Here is a 23,957-nt window from a genome sequence, read left to right on the forward strand (position 1 = left end):
GAACCAGATGGGATTTTCCAAACTGGTATAAATGTCCAGTTTTCTGATTGGATGATGCTTGATGGCCATCTAGTTTTTACCCATTTCCAATATTTTGAGACCGACTAAACAAAAGCGTTAAAAAAAAGAGTTAAAGTCATCTTCCTAAAATCCCAATAATATTTCTCCTGGGACTTGCTCTCAGCTGTGCCTTTGAAATGAATCTTTCACCCCCAGAGACGCTCAGAAATTTCTGCTGGGTGAAAGCTCAGAAACGTTTCTATGGGTTTTGGCTTTTGACGTAGGATGTGTCTCCAAACATTAACTGGGTGATTCCCACAGCACTAAGGGGCTGAGGCACTAGTCTGTGAACTGATTCTGTGATGTCTCACTGGAGATGATTATGAATGGGATTTCCTGTGCAGTAATGACAGACAGTGTGGGTGGGGTGTGAACACCGGGTGGTGAACTTCTGTTCAGGAAATAAGTGAGCTCTGCTGTGATAAAGGGAATAGTCCAAGCGCCCTTATGACTGTGAGCAACTTAATCAAATTTCCCCTCCACCTTCTCCTCTGTGTGGAGAACGGTCCCGTCATCTCCAAACATTTGATTTATTTAGCCATGGGACATGGGTATCGTTGGCTGGGTGAAATAAATGACAGAATCCTGTTCCATCTCTGTCTGGATTTCTTTCTTGGCTTACTGACATGTTCATATGATATTTTCATCACTGGCTGGGTCCAGCATTTACTGCCCTTTCCCTAGTTGCCCCTTGAGAAGGTGGGGGTGAGCTGCCTTCTTGAACCGCTGCAGTCCATGTGCTGTGGGTAGACCCACGATGCCCTTAGGGAGGGAATTCCAGGATTCTGACCCAGCGACACTGAAGGAACGGGGATAAATTTCCAAGTCAGGACGGGGAGGGGCTTAGAGGGGAACTTGCAGGGGGTGGGGTTCCCATGCATCTGCTGCCCTTGTCCTTCCAGGTGGAAGTGTGAGTAAGAGGAGTTCTGTTCAGTTGGCTGGATGGCTGGTTTGCAAGCTGCAAATGTGTTGCTGGTCAAAGCACAGCAGGCCAGGCAGCATCTCAGGAATAGAGAATTCGACGTTTCGAGCATAAGCCCTTCATCAGGAATAAGAGAAAGAGAGCCAAGCAGGCTAAGATAAAAGGTAGGGAGGAGGGACTAGGGGGAGGGGCGATGGAGGTGGGATAGGTGGAAGGAGGTCAAGGTGAGGGTGATAGGCCGGAGTGGGGTGGGGGCGGAGAGGTCAGGAAGAGGATTGCAGGTTAGGAGGGAGGTGCTGAGTTGAGGGAACCGACTGAGACAAGGTGGGGGGAGGGGAAATGAGGAAACTGGAGAAATCTGAATTCATACCTTGTGGTTGGAGGGTTCCCAGGCGGAAGATGAGGCGCTCCTCCTCCAGCCGTCGTGTAGTTGTGTTCTGCCGGTGGAGGAGTCCAAGGACCTGCATGTCCTCGGTGGAGTGGGAGGGAGAGTTAAAGTGTTGAGCCACGGGGTGAGCTGGGGTAGGGCTGATTGCAGGGAATGTAGGTAACGACGCATGGCTGCAAGGGTGGAGCGGAGGATCCGGAGGGAGGTCTGTTGCTGGAGGCTTCGGATTTGTTGTAGGTACAGGTTGTCCTGGTTGGGTCCAAATTTTGTTGGTTGGAATGTAGTTCGGAGTCCGTGTGGGATCAGTCGGTTCCGTAGGCAGGTGCTGAGGAAGGAGATGTGGCTGTGGTAACGAGTCTGTTTGAGAACGTGGCTGAAGAGTTTGATCTCCAGCATCTGCAGACCTCATTTTTTACTCGGCTGGTTTGCAAGGCAGACTGATGCCAACAGTGTGGGTTCAATTCCAGCTGAGGCCAACCTCAAGGTCCTACCTTCTTAACCTTGTCCTGTCACCTGAGTCTGTGCTGACTCTCAGGTTAAATCACTGCCGGTCGTCTCTAGTAGCTGGGACAATGGGGAACATTTACTGAGATGGAAGTGGTCGTGGGTTTGGAAGGTGCTGTCTGAGGACCTTTGGTGAATATCTGCAGTACCATAAGACATAGGAGTGGAAGTAAGGCCATTCGGCCCATCGAGTCCACTCCGCCAATCAATCATGGCTGATGGGCATTTCAACTCCACTTACCCGCATTCTCCCCGTAGCCCTTTATTCCTCGTGAACTTGTAGATGGTACACACTGCTGTTTCTGAGCGTTGTTGGTGGAGGGTGTGGATGTGGTGCCGATCAAGCAGGGGCTGTTTTGTTCTAGATGGTGTCAAGCTTCTTGAGTGTCTTTTTCCTGTTTCACGCTCCTCAGGAACATGTTACCCCACTGCTTTACACAGTGGCCCATGGAATATAAACATTAGCCGCGTCTGTCTCTCTCTGGTAGCCTGTTGAAGTGACCATGACTGTTCCCGTGGAGATGTCATGAGGCAAGGAGCTGCACGTGAAATCTTTGAACCTGGAGGGACAGTGACTCGAGCTGACCAGAACTGCTAGCCATCCCTGCAGCTGGTCAGATTTCCACATTGCAGATTAGCTACACCAGGAACACTCCTTCCTTGGCTGTCACACCCTCCAGGCTCAGAGGCAGGGACGCTACCCAATGCATCACACAACCCAACCAGCCACCATGCTGGCTTTTGATACAGGAATATGTAATCCGTGAAACAACTTTAGATAAAGAGGTCTCACGATCTCCACCATTTCCCCGATTGTGCCTGCAATTCAAACAAACATTGAGGGAGTGGAAGGTGGTCCGACACAATGTTCCCATTGCTGCGTCCAGCCATAATACGGAATATTCCGGAAGCTCACCTCCTCTTGCTTTGCAGTGTGTTCTACACGGACATATTGGTGAATTTTCCTGGGGTTTCTTGGCTGAGTGATTTCAAAGCAATTTGCTGAGTGACAGATCACATTCCTGTTCCAGGGAACACTTTCTCCAAGTCGTTATCGTCTTGTTTGACTGGAACAGGACCACGTTCATTTTCTGTAAAGGCCTCGAGCCTGCATCTCATTTTACCCGTCCCCAATCTACAGTAAACTCTCCTCAATAAATAAATGAGCATCCCAGGGAAGGTCAGTCTTTGTTCCTGTCTCTAAATGCCCCAGAGGAAGGGCTGCTGAGTCAGCTTCTTGAATGGAATTGAGGCTCTTTGGGGGGGGGGGGGGGGGGGCACTTCAGAATATATTCAAGAGACCGGCACATTGCTGTGGGTCTGGAGTCACATGTAGGCCAGACCAGGTAAGGACAAAAAAGCTGCTTGAATCCAAGGTAGACAGGCAGGAGGCTGGAAGAACACAGCACGCCATGCAGCATCAGGAGGAGGGGAAGCCGATGTTTCAGGTGTAACCTTTCTTCATTGGAAACATCGACTTCCCCACCTCCTGATACTGCCTGGCTTGCTGTGTTCCTTCAGCCTCCTGCTTGTCCAGACCAGGAAAGGACAGCAGGACATTAGGGACCCAGAAGGCTGTTTTAAAAACAACAATTCAGGTGCTTATACCATCATCATTGCTGATATTATGTTAATCCAAATTCATGTGTAATAGCTGAATTTAAATGTGCAAACTGCTGTCAGACTGGAGCCTGTGGTGTTCGCTCATTAGTCCAGATATTTGAATTCCCGGCCCAATCACATAATGACCATTGCCCCAGTACCCTCTCGCTCGGCTGCATTGGCAAAGCTTCACTGTGTAATTCACTACTTTTTTTCCAATTGGCGCTTCTTTAACAGCAGTTAAAACATTGTGTTAAAAATAATGCTGATCAGAGAAACGTATAGCTCACAGGAGGGCTCACGACAGAGCACCTTCCAGCTTCCGTCTGCTTCTGAAGTTCACGTTGCCTTTGTCACCTTGCACAATGCAACAACAGGTTCATCTGGTGCTAATGACTGCAAGAATCCCTAATGTTCCCTCTCTGCAAAGATACTGTCTTTTTCTTCTTGAAAATTGCAGCCGAGTAATGCAGCCTGCCGTCTCTGCACTTCAGGGATGTGTTGAGTGGCATAGATTGCAAACCTATTTAAAGATGCTGGCTGTATTTATTTTTAATAGTGTCAGTCAGCTAAATGGGTTATATTCTTAAACCTAAATGAGTGATTGTCACTACTAGCGTGAGACTTGGTTGAATCTTGCTTATGTCCTATTTACGAGAAGTGATTTATCAGTCACCAAATCACAGAACAATAGAATCCCAAGGCACAGGCAGAGGCCATTCAGCTCATCAGGTCTGTACTAGCTGTTTGTAAGAGCCGTTCTCCATGAGCCACTCCCTGTGTTATCACCCCTACATCCTTTGCAACCTCTTCCTTTTCAAATATTTATCCACTTCCCTTTTGAAAGTCGCATTCCCATTGACTGTTCTACCAACAATCCTTCAGGCAGTTCCAGATCACAACCACACGCCGAGTGAAAATAAGTAACTCTCCTAGTCTCTCCTATAAGTCTGCATCATCCCTCTGTTTATTCAAAAACTAGCAGGAGGAGGCCATTCAGCCCCTTGAGCCTACTCTGCTATATAATATGCTCGTGGTTAATCTCATCTCAGCCTCAACTCCACTTCCTTGCCCACTCCCCATAACCCTTTGACCATTAATTAATTTTAATTAATTAAAACCTGTCTATCTCCTCCTTAAATTTACTCAATGACCCAGCATCCCTCGCTCTCTAGGGGAGTAATTTTCACAGATTCATAACCGTTTGAGAGAAGCAAAGCCTCCCCACCTCTGTTTTAAATTCGTCCCGAAAGCCATGACCTCTCATTCTAGATGGCCCCACAATGGGAGACATCCTCTCTCCATTAACTTTGTCAATCCCCTTTCTACACCTCAGTTAGATCACCCCATGGCTAACCCACCTAGCCTGAACACTACGGGCAATTTAGCATGGCCGATTCACCTAACCTGCACTTCATTGGACTATGGGAGGAAGCCCACACAGACACGGGGAGAATGAGCAAACTCCACACAGACAGTCACCTGAGGGCGGAATTGAACCTGGGACCCTAGCGTTGTGAGGCAGCTATAATAACCACTGAGCTACCGTGCTGACCTTATCGAGTATAGGTTTCCCAGATGAGCCGGTCACGTCCCACCCCTTTCACTGCAAGCCCCACCCTCCCCCCACCCCAGGAGCTGGTGAAATTAGGATCTGTCGGAAACAGGTGAGGGAGGGGACATATCTGGTTCTGCTAGGCATTTTATAAGGTACCCATCATCTCCATCACTCTGCAGAAATCTAGGACAAACACCAACAGAGGCCCAGCCTGTGATTTATAAAGCCTTTATCATAACTTTCTTGCTTTTGGACTCGGTGCCTCTATTTATAAAGCTCAGGATCCCGTATATCATTGTATTTAACCAGCCTTCCACATCTCATACTGCCACCTTAAAGGCTGGTGCTTGTACAGCCACTCCTAGGACTCTGTGATTCCCACATTCTATTCAGAATTGGACATTTAGTTTGCATTGCCTCTCTTCAAGTCTTCCTGTCAAAATCAATCACTTTCCATTTCCCTGTAACCTGCCAGGTATCTGTCCGTTTCACCAGCCTGTGCAGCTCCTCCTAAAGTCGGCTTCCACTGTCCTCATGACACACTTCAACCACAGAATCAGAGCCTAAAGAATCATTTCCATCTCATGGTTTCATCACCAAGTCAGAGGCTGGGAATCCTGTAGCGAGTAACTCACCTCCAGCCTCCCCAAAGCCTGTTCACCATCGACAAGGCACAAGTCAGGAGTGTGATGGAATACTCCCCAGTTGCCTGGATGGGGACAGCCCCAACAACACTCAAGAAGCTTGATACAATCCAGGACAAAGCAGCCACTTGATTGGCATCACATCCACCAACACTGACTCCCTCCACCCCTGACACTGAGTAGCAGCAGTGTGTACCATCTACAAGATGCATTGTAGAAATTCACCAAAGCTGCTCAGACAGCACCTTCAAAATCCATGACCATTTCCATCTAGAAGGATAAGGGCAGCAAATACATGGGAACACCACCCCCTGCAAGTTCCCCTCCGAGCCACTCACCATCCTGACTTGAAAATATATCGCTGTTTCTTCAGTGTCACTGGGTCAGAATCCTGGAATTCCCTCCCTCAGGGCATTGTGGATGTACCTACAGCACATGGATTACAGCGGTTCAAGAAGGCAGCTCACCCCCACCTTCTCAAGGGGGCAACTGGGGACGGGTTATAGGCTTTTGCCCAAATCATCGATTCTCCTGGTCCTCGGATGCTGCCTGACCTGCTGTGCTTTTTCAGCACCACACTCTTGACTTTAATCTCCAGCATCTGCAGTCCTCACTTTCACCACAGGTAATAAATGCTGGGCAGACAGCGAGGTCCAAGTCTCGTGAGTGAATAAAATTGATCTGTCTTTCACAGGGTTCCTTTCCATTTCCCTGCATTACTACTGTCCAGAACCTTCTCTCATGCACTTTGCGGGCTTGTTTATTTCCCTTAAGTAGAGTCTAGCTCTTGCCTATGAAAGGTTTACATAATTCACAACAGAGGCTTAGCACTCTCCACCAACTCTCCACCATCCTGTATATATTTCCCAGGGGTATGAGTCAGCGCCAGTCCCAAAATATCTTGCAGGTAGCAGCACAGCTACAATGGAGTTTTGGTTCATTGTTAAACTACAAACAGAACTATTCAAATTAATCTGCCTTTCCAAAGGGAAAATAAAGTCCCAGTGTTCTCCAGAAATAAACCTGTGGTTCTTAATAAGTTCTGCATGGGGCTCTCTTCCAACCTGATTCCATTTAAACACTTCAACTTTATTCATCTTCATTGGGAAGTGGGTGGGTGAAGCAGTGACTCTGTTGTAATGATGCCTTCCCAAGACCCACAGTCCAGCAGTACAAATTACTGTTCTGCAGACATGTATCCAATCCCACCACCACACGTGGAATTAAATTCAATTGCTAAATCTGGAAAATGTCTCCAAAAGCCAATCAGAGGCTAGGAATCCTACAGCGAGTAACTCACCTCCTGACTCCCCAAAGCCTATCCACCATCTACAAGGCACAAGTCAGGAGTGTGATGGAATACTCCCCACCTGCCCTGGATGGGGGCAGCTCCAACAACACTCAAGAAGCTTGACACCATCCAGGACAAAGCAGCCTGCTTGACTGGCACCACGTCCACAAACACCCACTCCCTCCACTCCTGACACTCAGTAGCAGCAGTGTGTACTATCTACAAGATGCACTGCAGAAGGTCCTCAGACATCACCTTCCAAACCCACGACCACTTCCATCTAGAAGGACAAGGGCAGCAGGTACATGGGAACACCACTCCCGGCAAGTTCCCCTCCAAGCCCCTCACCATCTTGACTTGGAAATATATCGTTGTTCCTTCAGTGTCGCTGAGTCAGAATCCTGGAATTCCCTCCCTAAGGGCATTGTGGGTCTACCCACAGCACCTGGACTGCAGCAGTTCAAGAAGGCAGCTCACCCCCACCTTCTCAAGGGGCAACTAGGGACGAGCAAAAAATGGTGACCCTGTACACACAGTACCATGTTTTAATGAATTTGTACAAACATTTCACCTTTTTCAAAAAAATGGAGGTCATTGATACAGCCAGATTCTGCTGTATCCCCATGGCAAAATGCTGGCCAATCAGAATCTACCTGCCTGGTTTGAGAATCAGGATTAACAGATAACTGTTCTTGCTGCATCTACATACCAGTTATGACCCAACCAATAAGCACCCTCTTCTCATAATCTGTAAAATGGGGTTTCTCTTTTTATACAATACTTTTTTTAAAACCTCCTTTTTCTGGTGAGTGCAGGGTGAAAAGTTTCAATTTCTGGTCTCTTTTTAGCAATATTCAAAATGTTTATGCTGTTGGGATTATGACAAATGGATTAAACACTTTGATACATTTATTCCTACCCTCTGTTTCCTGTCTGCTCAGATCAATCCATGTACTTAACACTAATCCTATGTACTTTGATTTTGATCATCAGCATTTCATGTGGAATTTCATTGAAAACTTTCTGCATATTCAAATACATCACATCCACTGGTTCTCCCTTATCTAGTCTGACAGTTACATCTGCAAAAAAACTCTAGTTAGTTTTTTTCAAACATTCATTTTCCTTCAATAAATCCATGTGGACTTTGGCTAATTTGCTTTGAGATTGTTAAAGTGTCCTGTATAATACATGTTGACATTTTCACCATTTCTGATGTTAAGTTAACTGGGCTGTATTTCCCCATTTTAATCTCTATTCTTTTAAACAGAGGTGTTACATTTCCTAGCCTCCAAACTGTTCCAGAATCTGTGGAATTTTGGGAGGTGACCCTGGGATAGAGATGATCAAGTCCTGGGCATTTTTCAGCTTTCAGTCTCATTAATTTCACCAGCATTATTTTTTTATTAATACTAATTTCCTTTAATTCATTTTGGAAAGGCAAATCTTAGCTGGACTTATACACTTAATGGTAAGATCCTAGGGAGTGTTGCTGAACAAAGCGACCTTGGAGTGCAGGTTCATACCTCCTTGAAAGTGGAGTCGCAGGTAGATAGGATAGTGAAGAAGGCATTTGGTATGCTTTCCTTTATTGGTCAGAGTATTGAGTGCAGGAGTTGGGAGGTCATGTTGTGGCTGTATAAGGTGTTGGTGAGGCCACTGTTGGAATATTGTGTACAATTCTGGTCTCCTTCCTATCGCAAGGATGTTGTGAAACTTGAAAGGGTTCAGAAAAAATTTACAAGAATGTTGCCCGGGTTGGCGGATTTGAGCTACAGGGAGAGGCTGAACAGGCTGGGGCTGTTTTCCCTGGAGTGTCGGAGGCTGAGAAGTGACCTTATAGAGGTTTACAAAATTATGAGGGGCATGGATAGGGTAAATAGACAAAGTCTTTTCCCTGGGGTGGGGGAGTCCAGAACTAGAGAGCATAAGTTTAAGGTGAGAGGAGAAAGATATAAAAGAGACTTAAGGGGCAACTTTTTCACACAGAGGGCGGTACATGTACGGAATGAACTGCCAGAGGAAGTGGTGGAGGCTGGTATAATTGCAACATTTAAAAGGCATCTGGATGGGTATATGGATAGGAAGGGTTTGGAGGGATAGGGGCCAGGTGCTGGCGAATGGGACTAGAATGGGTTGGGATAACTGGCTGGCATGGGCGGGTTGGACCGAAGGGTCTGTTTCCATGCTGCACATCTCTCAGACTCTATGACTCTATGACTTTATGATTCCTACTTCTTAGAAGACTTTTGCTTCACTTGCATTTCTGGAAAGCTTTTTTTCTATCATCTTCTATGAAGACTAAACTAAAGTCATTGTTTAGATTCTCTGTTGTTTCTTGTGCTCCTTTATCAGTTCTGTCATTTCGAGCTGGAGGAAGCCTTTTAAAGGACATTTATCTTCAATAACCCTTTTTTCTTACTTACATAAGCCATTATAGTCCACTGTTATGTCTCTTGCAAGTTTACTGTCATAGCAGTATTTTTCCCTCTCAATGTATCTTTTGGTCCTCCTTTAATTAATTATAAACTGCTCCCAGTCCTCAAGTTTACTACATTTATTTTCTAGAAACTTTATATAGCTCCTCTTTGTGTCCAAACAGAGATAGACACATTTTTGATTACGCCTGCTAATGAATGGTTATGGGAATAGAGAGGAGGTTGGCTTTGAAACATCAGATCAGTCAGAATCATATTGAAGAGTAAAGTAGGCATTCAGTCCAAACAGCGTACTCTTTATTTAAATCTTAAGTTCATTTATTTCCAACCCATTCACTGAGCACTGTTTTACTTGCTTGTCTGCAGCTGCAACAGAGGACTGACAGTTTGACATAAACTTGGGGTCAGATTCAGGCCTGGGTGGATTTTATTTTATTGAGCTTTAATATAAACACAAACATCCACTCCCTCCACCACCGGTGCTCAGTAGCAGAAGCGTTAACCTTCTATAGGATGTACTGCAGAAATTCACCAAAATTCTTCAGGCAGTGCCTTCCAAACCTTCCATCTGGAAGGACAAGGTCAGCAGGTACATGGGAACCCCACCCCCTGCAAGTTCCCCTCCAAGCCCCTCACCAACCCAACTTGGAAATAAATTGCCATTCCTTCAGTGTCACTGGGTCAAAATCTTGGAATTCCCTCCCTAAGGGCATTGTGGGTCTACCCACAGCACATGGACTGCAGCGGTTCCAGAAGGCAGCTCACCCCCACCTTCTCAAGGGGCAACTAGGGAGGGGCAATAAATGCTGGGCTCAGAGAGTGAGACTGACAGCTTATAAACAAATAACAATGGGACACTGTATTAAATGGAGTGCAATCAATGTGTAATGCTTCCTCTTCATAGTTTGTTTTCTTCTATGGTCTGGCAATATGAGCTTGCAACTTGCTCAAGATCCTTTCCTCCCCTGAAAGAGACTAGTTTCTTTTCTTATCCTCTGTATCCACTTGGACTGTCCTGTGAGCAACATCATACATTGATACACACAGCTCAAACTATGTGCTGGGGAGTAACCCATCTTTCTGCTGTGCAAATATTGCTCGTTTCACTGTCAGTGCATAGGCCAGTTTTAATCTTATATCACTCTTCACACATTCACAGAATTACTATGGTGCAGAGGAGCCTACTCAGCCCATTTTTACTTCAAAAGAGAGCTGGATATATATCTGAAAGTAATGAAGTTTAAGGGCTATGGAGGTAAGGCTGGAGGGTGGGCAGCTCTTTCAGGAGTTGGTACAGGGATAATGGGTCAAATGGCCTCTTCCTGCACTGTAAGAATTTTATTTTGCCTCTATCAGCTTCATTATCATGTTGATTTGGTAAGTCTCTTACAAAGATTGAACTGTTTATCAACATCTGATTTTTGCTTTTTCAAAACCATCTTCACCCTATGATCACCTTGGGATATTTTCCTGCACCCGTTTTTCTGTACACATGCAAGAAATTAATGCTGATTTTATTTTTTGTCAATGATATCTTGTAGTCATCCAACCTTAAAAAAAATGTTTTACCCTGATGGATACTTGCTCCCGAACAGGAATTGAACTCTTCCTTTATGTAATTATTGCTGTTCTTTAAAAAGGAGAAATTTAACCAGTTTCTGAAACCACATCCGATTCAGGGAGGGAGCTTGATCTGGATAAATCTTAGGGTAAAAAATGAGGTCTGCAGATGCTGGAGATCACAGCTGAAAATGTGTTGCTGGTTAAAGCACAGCACCGCATCTCCTCCACTTCCCGCTCCTCCGCCCTTGAGCCCCGCTCCTCCAACCGCCACCAGGACAGAACCCCACTGGTTCTCACCTACCACCTCACCAACCTCCGTATACAGCGCATCATCTGCCGTCATTTCCGCCACCTCCAAACGGACCCCACCACCAGGGATATATTTCCCTCCGCTCCCCTATCAGCGTTCCGCAAAGACCACTCCCTTCGTGACTCCCTCGTCAGGTCCACACCCCCCACCAACCCAACCTCCACTCCCGGCACCTTCCCCTGCAACCGCAGGAAATGTAAAACTTGCGCCCACACCTCCTCCCTCACTTCCCTCCAAGGCCCCAAGGGATCATTCCATATCCGCCACAAGTTCACCTGTACCTCCATACACATCATCTATTGCATCCGCTGCACCCAATGTGGCCTCCTCTATATTGGGGAGACGGGCCGCTTACTTGCGGAACGCTTCAGAGAACACCTCTGGGCCGCCCGGACCAACCAACCCAACCACCCCGTGGCTCAACACTTTAACTCTCCCTCCCATTCCATCGAGGACATGCAGGTCCTTGGACTCCTCCACCGGCAGAACATAACAACACGACGGCTGGAGGAGGAGCGCCTCATCTTCCGCCTGGGAACCCTCCAACCACAAGGAATGAACTCAGATTTCTCCAGTTTCCTCATTTCCCCTCCCCCCACCTTGTCTCAGTCGGTTCCCTCAACTCAGCACCGCCCTCCTAACCTGCAATCCTCTTCCTGACCTCTCCGCCCCCCACCCCACTCCGGCCTATCGCCCTCACCTTGACCTCCTTCCACCTATCACATCTCCATCGCCCCTCCCCCAAGTCCCTCCTCCCTACCTTTTATCTTAGCCTGCCTGGCACCCTCTCCTCATTCCTGATGAAGGGCTCTGGCCCGAAACGTCGAATTTCCTGTTCCTTGGATGCTGCCTAACCTGCTGTGCTTTAACCAGCAACACATTTTCAGCTGGATAAATCTTAATCTCCCAAAGCTTTTCCTGGTCAGTATTTGCCAAGGTACCTTACAATTAGGCCTCTTGTAAATTAATTCTGAGTGGGTGGATAATATATATTGAAGATGTATTGGTGCAGAGGAGATCCTTTGTTATCAGGAAGGCAGGGGACAAGAACCATCATCATTCGTGAATGAGTATTACGGAGATCAGCTTTTTGAAGATGAGAACAGTTTCCTTTAACTCAGAAAGTGAAGGAGAGCAACTGAGAACGAATTCCAAACTGGGAGGGAGCACAGTGAAGAAAGAAGATGAAATACAGAAGGTGGATGGAATGGGTTTGGCAAGTGAATATCGATGTGGGGAGGGTGAGGAGGTACATTTTTGTGGGGCATATAAAGCAGCTTCATCGCCCTGTGGAACACAAGTTTAAATGGTAAAGATGAAACATAGACACACACACAAACTAGGAACAGCAGTTGGCCATTCAGCCCTTTGAGCCTGCTGTGCTATTCATTATACTCATGGCTGACCATCCAACTCTTCCCACTTTCTCTCCAAACCTGTTAATCCGTAAGATTCTTGAAAACATTCAATGTTTTGGCCTCAACCACTTCCTGTGGCAGAGAATTCCACAGCCTCCCCACTCTCTGCTCATCTCAGTCCAAAATGAGATTACGGAGATAACAGCCAGTAATGAGGTTGCAGGGAGTGGTGAACTCAGCCTGGACAATCCCAAAGGCCAACCTCCCATCTATAGAATCCATCTACCAGGCCCGTTGTCAAGGAAAGGCCGCCAGCATTCTCAAAGATCCCTCCCACCCTGGCAATGTTTTTCTACAACCTCTACCATCGGGGAGAAGGTACAGAAGCCTGAACACACGCACCAGCCGGTTTTGTAACAGTTTCTACCCGATTATTGTTAGAATACTGAATGGACTCACAAACTCTTAACATTCGCCTGTACCTGTGTTTTTGTTTTTGCTGCTGTTTACCTACTATTTATTTATCTATGCTACTTAACTCCATGATCTGCCTGTATTGCTCGCAAGACAAAGCTTTTCGCTGTGCCTCGGTACATATGACAATAAATTCAATTCAATTCAATTCGCTCAGCGATTTGCACAGCTGCCTCACAGCCCCAGGGTGCCAGGTTCGATTCCAGCCTCGGGTGACTGTCTGTGTGGAGTTTGCTCATTCTCCCCGTGTCTGCGTGGGTTTCCTCCGGGTGCTCCGGTTTCCTCCCACAATCCAAAGATGTGCAGGTTAGGTGAATTGGCCATGCTAAATTGCCTGTAGTGTTAGGTGCATTAGTCAGAGAGAAATGGGTTTGGGTGGGTTACTCTTCGGAGGATCAGTGTGGACTTGTGGGGCCGAAGGGTCTGTTTCCATACTGTAAGGAATCTAATCTGATCAAAATAAAATTCAATTCAATTCAATTCCATTCAACTCAATGGCCCACCCTGTTTTCCTAGACTGTCTCCCTGGTCATTGGGAACAGCCTTCCTGTGTATATCCTGCCCAGACACTGTTAGAATTTTATAGACTTTTATGAGATCACTCCCTCATTCTTGCAAACTCCAGTGAATATAATCCCAAACAACCTCTCTTTACATGTCAGTACAAGAAGCTAGAGATACTTGGTTACAGCTCATTAAAAAGAGGTCATAAAAATGCAAACGTATCAGTTCATTTCGACAGGAATAGAATTGACAATAATGAGGTTATTCCTGATGAAAAGCTTTTGCCCGAAACGTCGATTTTCCTGCTCCTCAAGTGCTGTGCTTTTCCAGCTAATCTTGACTCTAATCTCCAGCATCTGCAGTTCCCACTTCCACCCAATAGTGATGTTATGTTAAGTTTGTGTGGAATGTAGTTAGATCATATTCAAGTACAATAAAAGAGTTCTGGCCTTCACCTGACAGAGGGACACCTATGATGAGGAAAAGCTACACTGTTTCAGCTGCTCCAGCTCAGTGTTCTCCAAACTGCAGCAGTGAGGGACTGCCTCAAGTCCACCAAAGTCCTTGTGTACAAAGCTGTCCCTTCCCTTCACTGCATCCTTCAGATTCAGTGGGAGGAACATCACTTCCTCCTTGAAGGTCAGGCAGCATCCGAGGAGCAGGAAAATTGAGGTTTTGGGCAAAAGCCCATCATCAGGAATGAAGGGATTTGCCCGAAATGTTGATTTTCCTGCTCCTCGGATGCTGCCTGACCTGCTGTGCTTTTCCAGCACTACTCCAACTTAGGCTCTGGTCTCCAGCATCTGCAGTCCTCACTCTTGCCTGTTCCCTCCTTGAAGCCAGGTCCACCAGCACTCAGCAACATTCCTGAAAAAAACAACTTCAACAGATGGATTATCAGCTGGAAAAACCAGAGGAAGGCTATTCTTGATGACTGAGGTCAGAGTCTAAAGATGCGGGGAGGACCATTTCAGATTGAGATGGGGAGAAATGTCTTCACCCAGAGAGTGGGGGAGCCTGTTGAATTCTCTGTCAAGGAAGTGGCTGGGGCCAAAACTTTGGATGTTTCCAATTCCAGAAATTGGGAAAACATCTCCCTACCAGGTTCTGTCTTCTCTCAAATGGTTAGTGTTCCAGGGCAGGACAAGAAAAACTCTGCAAACACACTCTGAAGCTCTCTCCCTGAAGTGCATCAATCACCAGCAAGATTTTGGTCTTAATCGTTCAACATGGCGGCAATGTGGCCATCAAGCTTTGGGATTTCGGTCTGAAAGAGACCTAATGATGAGGCAGCTTGATGACAGATCGGGAAAGGGAGCTGGATGCACCCGTTGTCACTATGCTGAATGACTGGGAGTGAGCTCCTACTGGTCATTAATATCGATAGTGTTGTGCTTCAAGGTCAGACCCCCCTCAAAACATTTCAGGAACGTAGCCCTGACCCTGACTTTCTTAGTTGTTTTAAGCAGGTATAGAGTGATATTGCAGGAGGGATACAGCTGGCCCAACCACGTAGCTTTAAACAAAATGGAATTTATTTGCAAAGTTATCAAATGAAACACAAACAAAAGAGAACAGTCTTAGAATAATTTAACCTCTCTGAAAACCTAACAGATTATCCCAACTTAATGATGCTGTTTCAAATTTCTACAATAATCCCCATAAACACCCCTTGGCAATAAAAGGTAAAATCAAACACAGGGTCTTACAGGAGAGAGAGAGAGATGGCAGAGGGACTCAGTATGGAACACCCTCTTCCATGTAGCTGTTTCTTTTTTTTTCTTTTTTTTTGTTTTTTTTAAAAATTAACCCCCACACTACTGCCTAACTGCGGTAGTGCTTATTATTTTTATCCCCAGTACCCATGGTGTGTGTGTGTGTGCAGCTGTGAGACACAGTGAGAGACAAGGTGTACAAATCTTTATTCAATTTCCACCACCAGGAAAAGTAGAAAAACACCCAAGTGGCCTGTGACAAGCAGTGCCCTTCATATCAAAGGGCAATGCTGTGTGATCAAAACAATGAAGGGGAGGGCAAGGACTAAATCAAAATAGCGTTGGAGGGGGAAATGATGCACTCCACTCCCTGCGGAGCCCACCTCTCCCTGAACAACTCCAGGGTGTTGGTGGACACCGCGTGCTCCTTCTCCAATGTAGCTGTTTCTTTGACTAGCAGCCTCCAAAATGACTGGCTGCTTTCTCTAACAGCCAGAGTGTCAAAACCAAACCAGAGAAAAGCTGACCTGTGAGTTCTGGCCACTCCCCTTTCATCATACAAGTGTTTCTTTTCAATTTAAAGGCTTCTTCAAGTAGATCAAGTCAGACGTTTCTGAACCTGTAAGTCATAAAACAGTTTTGAAAAAGACCAAGGGCAACACAACTTAGTTAAAGGAGCAGCATTGGCACAAAGGAGGAAGCATCAGAATACGTTTGAAGAGTTTTGTAAGAATGCACAGACTGACACCTGGCCTACAGAGTTGTGGATGAATGAGACAGGATGTCCCCTGAGGCAGTGGGATCCAGACAGTAGGATTTCGCCTCTTTCTTTTCCTGTCAGCCAACAACCTGCCTCATCATTAAGACTATCTCGACTGAAATTCCGAATCTTGATGGACATGTTATCACCATCCTGAACAATCGTCTTTCCACCATCACGGATGCCATTAACAAATATGTGGAAGACTATGTACAAAAGAAATCAATCCGAGTAATCCCCAGCTGGAAATCTTGGGTGAACCTGGAAATCCGCTCCCTACTGAACACCAGACAGGCAGCATTCAAGTCGGATGACTCAGGAAATCCAGATATGACCTCCACAAAGCCGGCAGGGATCTGAAGAGGCAGTACTGGACCAAGTTAGAGGCCCCAAACCGACCATACGGCCACCCTGCACTCATGGCAAGGCCTAAACAAGATTATGGGATACAAAATGAAGCTAAGCAGGATGGTGGACACAGATACATCTCTCCGTGACATGCTCAATGCTTTCTATGGTTGGTTCAAGCAGAATGCCAGTGGCACGGTTATGCCGGTCCCAACAGCCCCAGACACAGCTGCTCCCTCGGTCACCGCTGCAGACGTCATGTCAGTCTTCCTGGGAGTCAACCCAAGGAAAGCGACAGATTCGGACAGTCTCCCCGGCAGAGCACTCTGATCCTGTGCAGACCAGCTGGTGGAGGATCCACTGACATCTTCACCCTCTCCCTTCGACAAGCTGAAGACCCCACTTGCTTCAAGAAGACCACCATCATCCCAGTACCTAAGAAAGGACATGCCATGTGCCTTATTGACTACTGACTTGTGCCTCTGACCTCAATGATCGTGAAGTGCTTCGAGAGGCTGGTCATGTACCACATTGACTCCAGTCTCCCGGCCTGCCTCCATCCTCTATAATCTGCCTCCCGACATTCCAGGTCCATAACGGAGGCCGTATCCCTGACCATGCACTCATCCCTGGATATCTGGGTAGCCAAGATACCTATGTCAGACTCCTGGTTATCAACTACAGCTCCACCTTCAACACCATTAGCCCCGCCAGACTGATCTCAGAACTCCGAGAACATTGGTCTTGATTTCACCCTCTGCAACAGGATCCTCAGCTTCCTGACCCACAGACTGCAATCAGTGTAGGTAGGGGACTGCACCCCCCCACAATAACATTCAACACTGGAGCTCCTGGAGGACACATTCTCAGCCCACTACTGTGCTCCCTGTCCACATGTGACTGTGTAGGCAAATTCCAAACACACACCCTCCATGAGGTCACTGACTACACCACCGTACTGGGATGGGTATCTAACAATGATGAGTCAAAATATGAAAATGGGATAGAGGGCTTGGTGACATGGTGTAACGACAACAACCTCTCTCTCAACGTCAGCAAAACTAACGAACTGATTTCAGAAAGTAAAGAGGAAAACAAAGCCCCATCTGGCATCAATGGAGCTGAGGTTGAGAGGGTGGACAGCGTCAAGTTCCTCAGAGTGACGATAACCAACAGCCTGCCCTGGATTTCTCACGTAGATGAGACGGTTAAGAAAGCAGAACAATGCCTCTTCTTCTTCAAGTGATTCAGGAAATTTGCTATGTCCATTAGGACCCTCACCAAGTTTTACAGGTGCACCATTGAGAGCATACTGTCTGGGTACAGAACAGCCTGGTGCGGTAACTGCTCTGCCCAGGACGGTAACAAACTACAGAAGGTGGTGTACACAGCCCAGACCATCACGGGACCAACCTTCCATCCATGGACTCCATTTTCATGGCTCACTGCAGCAAGGCTGCCAACATCATCAAAGACCCCTCCCACCCCGGTAACAATCTCCTACAACCCCTTCCGTCAGGCAGAAGATACAGAATCCTGAACACACACTCCAACAGGTTCAGGAACACAACTTCATTATTAGAGTGATGAATGGACTTCTCTAGCCTCAAATAATGCTCCTCTTGCTAATGCCGATCTTGCCTAGCATGTGCCCTGTGTGAGGTAATCCTTATGCCCCTGTCTAAGTTTTTCTTTTTTCACCCTATGATCTGTATGTCCTTGTTTGCTATGACCTGCCTGTACTGCACGCAAACAAAACTTTTCACTGTAATTAGGTACATTTGACAATAAATAAATCAAATCAAATCAAGTGAAAGACCCAGGTCTCCTGTCCCACCAGAAGCATAAACACCCTGGACCATTGCTACACAACCATCAGCAATGCCCACCATCTTGGTCAATCAGACCATAATACTTTGCTCCTTCTCCCAGCTAAAGCAGAAACTGAAGGGTGAGGATCTGGGACAGAATGTCAGACAGCGCTGGTCTGAAGGAATGGACGGACTCCTATGTAACTGCCTGGAGTCGATGGACTGATTAAGAACTCAGCGGATAACCTAAATGAGTATGGCACCATTATCACAAACTACATCAGTGTGCGTGTAGAGGACGATGTGCCAAAGAATTTAATCCAAGTCTTCCCCAACTGGGAACCGTGGATGAACTGGGAGATCCACTCCATTCAACCCAGGTCTGAGCCATTCGAGTCAGGTGACTGTCACCTATACAGGTGTGCGACCTTCGCAAACCCTTCAAGGACGCCAAGAGATAATACCCCAGACTAGAGTTCCATACTAACCACCCAAACACACGGAGGCTGGGGCATGGATGACATGATACAACAGGCTGAAAGTGAGGTCTGCAGATGCTGGAGATCAGAGTCAAAAGGTGTGGCACTGGGAAAGCACAGCAGGTCAGGCAGAATCCGAGGAGCAGGAAAATTGAAGTTCAGGCATAGGCCCATCATCAGGAATGAAGAGCTGCTGCTCGAAATGTCGACTCTCCTGTTCCTCGGACGCTGCCTGACCAGCTGTGTTTTTCCAATATGATATAACGGACTACAAAATCAAGTTGAGTCGAATTGTTGATGACAATGCATCCTCCCTGATGACCTCAGTGCATTCTACCCTCAATTTGAGCAGATGTTCACTGAAATGATGTCACCTGCTCTGACAGGCTGGGTTGGCCCTGTACTCACTGTCATGGCCACAGCGGGCAGATGGCCATCTCGAGGGTGAACCCACAGACAGCGACTGACCCCAATGGAAACCCTGCCCATGCACTCAGATCCTGCCTGGACTAGCTGGCGGGGGTATCTGCAGACATCTTTAACTCCTCCTCACTTCAATGTGAGGTTCTCCCCTGCTTCAAGAAGACCCCTACCATCCCAGAAACATCAGGCAGTGTGCTTCAATGACTACCACCCAGTGGTTCTGACCTCCATCATTATGAAGTGCTTGAAGAGGTTAATATTGGCACACATCAACTCCTGCCTCCCAGATTGCCTTGATCTGCTGCAATTCGCCTCCCATTGCAATAGGTCCCCAGCAGACACCATCTCCCTGGCCCTACACTCATCCCTAGAACAGCTGGATAACAAGGACACCTACATCAGACTCCTAGTTATTGAGTTTTGCTCTGCCTTCAACAGCATAATTCATTCAAAAACTCATTCCCAAACTGCGAGACATAGGGTAAAAACAATGCAGATGCTGGAAACCAGATTCTGGATCAGTGGTGCTGGAAGAGCACAGCAGTTCAGGCAGCGTCTGAGGAGCAGGAAAATCGATGTTTCAGGCAAAAGCCCTTCATCAGGAATAAAGGCAGAGAGCCTGAAGCGTGGAGAGATAAGCTAGAGGAGGGTGGGGGTGGGGAAAGAGTAGCATAGAGTACAATGGGTGAGTGGGGGAGGAGATGAAGGTGATAGGTCAGGGAGGAAAGGGTGGAGTGGATAGGTGGAAAAGGAGCTAGGCAGGTCGGAAGAGCTTCAGGGCAGAGGAAATGACCTGGGAGTTGCATTGGGAGAGGGACTCCCTGAGATTCTTGTAGAGAGAGGAGGAAAACTTCTTCAAGGCAGGCATCCTTGCAAGAGGATTCGCAGTCGGGTTAAAATCAACGAGGTAAAAACAATGACTGCAGATGCTGGAAACCAGATTCTGGATCAGTGGTGCTGGAAGAGCACAGCTTCAGTCTCCACGCTTCAGGCTCACTGCCTTTATTTCTGATGAAGGGCTTTTGCCTGAAACGTCGATTTCGCTGCTCGTTGGATGATGCGAGACATAGGACTCTGCTCTCCCCTTCTTGACTTGCTGATCCACAGAATGTAAACGGTAAGGACATGTGACAACTGCTCCTCCACCGTAATCCTCAACCTCTGACTGTACTCCGTATACACGCACAACTGTGTGGCCAAACACAGCTCTAACTCCATTTACACATTTGCTGATGACACCGCCGTAGTGGGTTGGATCTCGAACAATAACAAGATGGAGTGCAAGAAAGAGGCAGAGCTAAATGGCATGGTGTAAGGACAACAATCTCTCCGTCAGCATCGGCAAAACGAAGGAGCTGGTCATTGAGCTCAGGGAGCAGGGTGGAGGGCACACCCCTGTCTGTATCAATGAGGCTGTGGTGGAGATGGTGGACAGCGTCAAGTTTCTGGGAGTGACCGTCACCAACAATCTGCCCTGGTCCACCCACGTCAACGCTACAGTCAAGAAAGCACAACAACATCTCTACTTCCTCAGGAGGCTAAGGAAATGCAGCATGTCCACAATAACTCTGACCAATGTTTACAGATGCACTGTAGAAAGCATCCTATCCGGATGTATCACAGTGCGGTATGGCAACTGCTCTGCCCAGGATCACAGGGAACTGCAGAGAGTTGTGAACACAGCCCAGTCCATCACACAAACCAGCCTCCCATCCACTGACTCCATCTACACTGCCCACTGCCTCGGGAAACCATCCAACATCATCAAAGACCCCTCCCACCCCAGTGTAGATTAGATTACTTACACTGTGGAAACAGGCCCTTCGGCCCAACAAGTCCACACCAACCCTCCGAAGCGCAACCCACTCAGACCCATTCCCCTACATTTACCCCTTCACCTAACACTATGGGCAATTTAGCACGGCCAATTCACCTAACCTGCACATTTTTGGACTGTGGGAGGAAACCAGAGGAAACCCACATAGACACGGGGAGAACGTGCAAACTCCACGCAGTCAGTCGCCTGAGGCAGGAATTGAACCCGGGTCTCTGGCGCTGTGAGGCAGCAGTGCTAACCACTGTGCCACCGTGCCGCCCACAGTTATACTCTCTCCCATCCTCTTCCATTGGGCAGAGGATATTAAAGTTTGAAAAAACAGATTGAAGAACAGCTTCTTCCCTGCTGTTATCAGACTTATGGACAGACCTCTCATATATCAGAGTCGCTCTTTCTCTGCACCTTCTCTGTAGCTGTAACACTATATCCTGCACTGTATTCTATTACCCTGATGTACTCATATAAGGTATAATTTGTCTAGTTAGCACACAAAACAATACTTTTCACTGTATGTCAGTATATGTAGCAATAATAAATCAAATCGTGTAACTGCACCCCTTTTAGGTCTTTCAATCAGCTTTTGTTGGCTTGACTCAAATTTCTCCTTACGTGGCCCAATGTCAGTTTTAGCGTGATAACATTCCAGTGAGGCCTTTACTACCTTGAAGGTTCTACCCAAATGTAAGTAATCAGTTTGTTAAAGTAATGAAACAGGAATGTGATGGAACCCTGAGTGTGGGTGAACATGAAAGGGATAAATCATACATGAACAAAGGAAGCAGCAAGATTCTGCATTATATCCGAGGCAGTTCCGGTTGACCGTTTTCAAAACAGAAAGTAATACCGGGGATCAGGGAAGTCTAAATGTACGCCCAAATATAAAATATTAATGATTGCAAACAATGCTTGGTTGACTTAACTTCATCTCCCGTAATCCATCCAGACGGTCAGATTACAGATGTGAAAATCTGGTTGAAATGGCTGCACAGTTTCTGGGTATTTTGAAGCTTTGTTGTGTTTATGACTAACCTTGTCCTCTGAACAGCAGCAATAACTTGTGTTATTTTTGATTTGATTTGATTTATCGTCACATGTATTTATGACAAATACAGTAAAAGTGTTGTTTAGTGTCGCTAACCTCCAGCACCAGCTTAAAACACGGAAAATAAACCAAAACACAGAACATGAAGCCAGAAAAATAAAATTCATCTGAGAGTCTTATCTCAATAAAGTTAGGTGTTTTTTGCTGCAGCTCCTGCTTATCAGGGCTCCTCCGCCCCATTGCCTCGAGTCTATGTGGCTGTACCAACGGACCAAACCCATCACCATCTCTGTCGTCAGGCATCCAGGCCTAGCTGCAGACCAGGAGCCTCGGATCATCCTGTGGGTCTGCACTGGGGAGATTAAACCTGGGACCTGCTCCTCACTCACCAGGAGACCTCGGACTGGGGTTGGAGCTGCGTCTGCCTCATTCTGCTGCTGCCGTCACTGGACACCTTCACCTCCATCATTTACTCAGCCGTGCCCCTCCCCAGGCCCACAGCAGCCATCTTTGTCCGCCATTCCACACAGGGCCCACTCTTGCCAATGTGGCTGCTGATGCCAATTCAAAGACCGATCACCTCCAGGTCCTCAAGTGTCACTGTCAAATTGTGATGTGATCTTTTTTGCAAGACATCCATTTGTTATGTGCTGCTGCCTCTAACTAACACCTTTAATGTCAGACAGTATCCTAATGCACGTATATTGTAATACATTCATATATTCTGCTAATAGTATAAAACATAGTGAATAAACATTTTAATGAACTGGCTGTATATGGTGTCAATCTTTCTGAGTGGGACGAGAAGCATGGGACTATAGCTTATTTCCATACTTTTGCTTTCTGTCAGAGCTGACTCTGCCATTAACACCTTCTAAGGACCCAGGTTTTCTCCCTTCTCTACAACCAATATCTCTGCCTTTGCATTTGATCCAGGTTAATGCTCAGGAGAAATGGGCTCAGATCCCAGGGCAGCTGTTGGAGTGAATAAATCTGGAATTGAAAGCTAGTCTCACTGATTGTGACTATGGAACTGCCATTGATTACTGTAAAAACTCATTGGGTTCGCTAATGCCCTTTAGGGAGAGAAACTGTCATCCTTACCCAATCTGGGATCTATGTGGCTCCAGACCCACAGCAATGGGGTTGACCTGCCAAAGTATCAATTCAAGGACATTCAGGAATGGATGAGAAAGATCGGCCCAGTCAACAACTCTGACATCATGGATATGAATGATTAAAATCTTCACTTTTATTTTGGTCGGGATGATGGTGGCGTCGTGTTAATGTCTCTGGACTAGTAATCTAGAGCCCTAGCTTAATGTTCAGGTGATCTGGGTTCAAATCCCATCATGGCAGATGGTGAAATTCAAATTCAATAAAATCTGTACTAATAAGCCAGCCAATGGTGACCTTGGAACCATTATCAATTGTCAGAAAACAATATGTGGTTCACCAATGTGCTTTAGGGAAGGAAACTGCCATCCTTACCTGGACTACGCATGACTCCAGATCCACAGCAGTGTGGCTGCTTCTTAACTACCCTCTGGGCAATTAGGGATGGGCAATAAATACCAGCCTAGCCAATGGTATCCACATCCATGAATGAATAAAAGACAATAAAGGAGGGGGTCGTTAGGGCTGACTGCCTGCCCCTCTTCCGCGGTTACGTTAGGGCCCGGGTGTCCTTGGAGAAGGAGCACGCGGTGTCCACCAACACCCTGGAGTTGTTCAGGAGAGGTGGGTGCCGCAGGGAGTGGAGTGCATCATTTCCCCCTCCAATGCTATTTTGATTTAGTCCCTGCCCTCCCCTTCACTGTTTTTGATCACACAGCTTTGCCCTTTGATGTGAAGGGCACTGCTTGTTACCTGCCACTCGGGTGTTTTCCTATTTTTCCTGGTGGTGGAAATTAAATAAAGATTTGT

This window comes from Hemiscyllium ocellatum, chromosome 4 (assembly GCF_020745735.1).
Source record: "Hemiscyllium ocellatum isolate sHemOce1 chromosome 4, sHemOce1.pat.X.cur, whole genome shotgun sequence".
NCBI lineage: Eukaryota > Metazoa > Chordata > Chondrichthyes > Orectolobiformes > Hemiscylliidae > Hemiscyllium > Hemiscyllium ocellatum.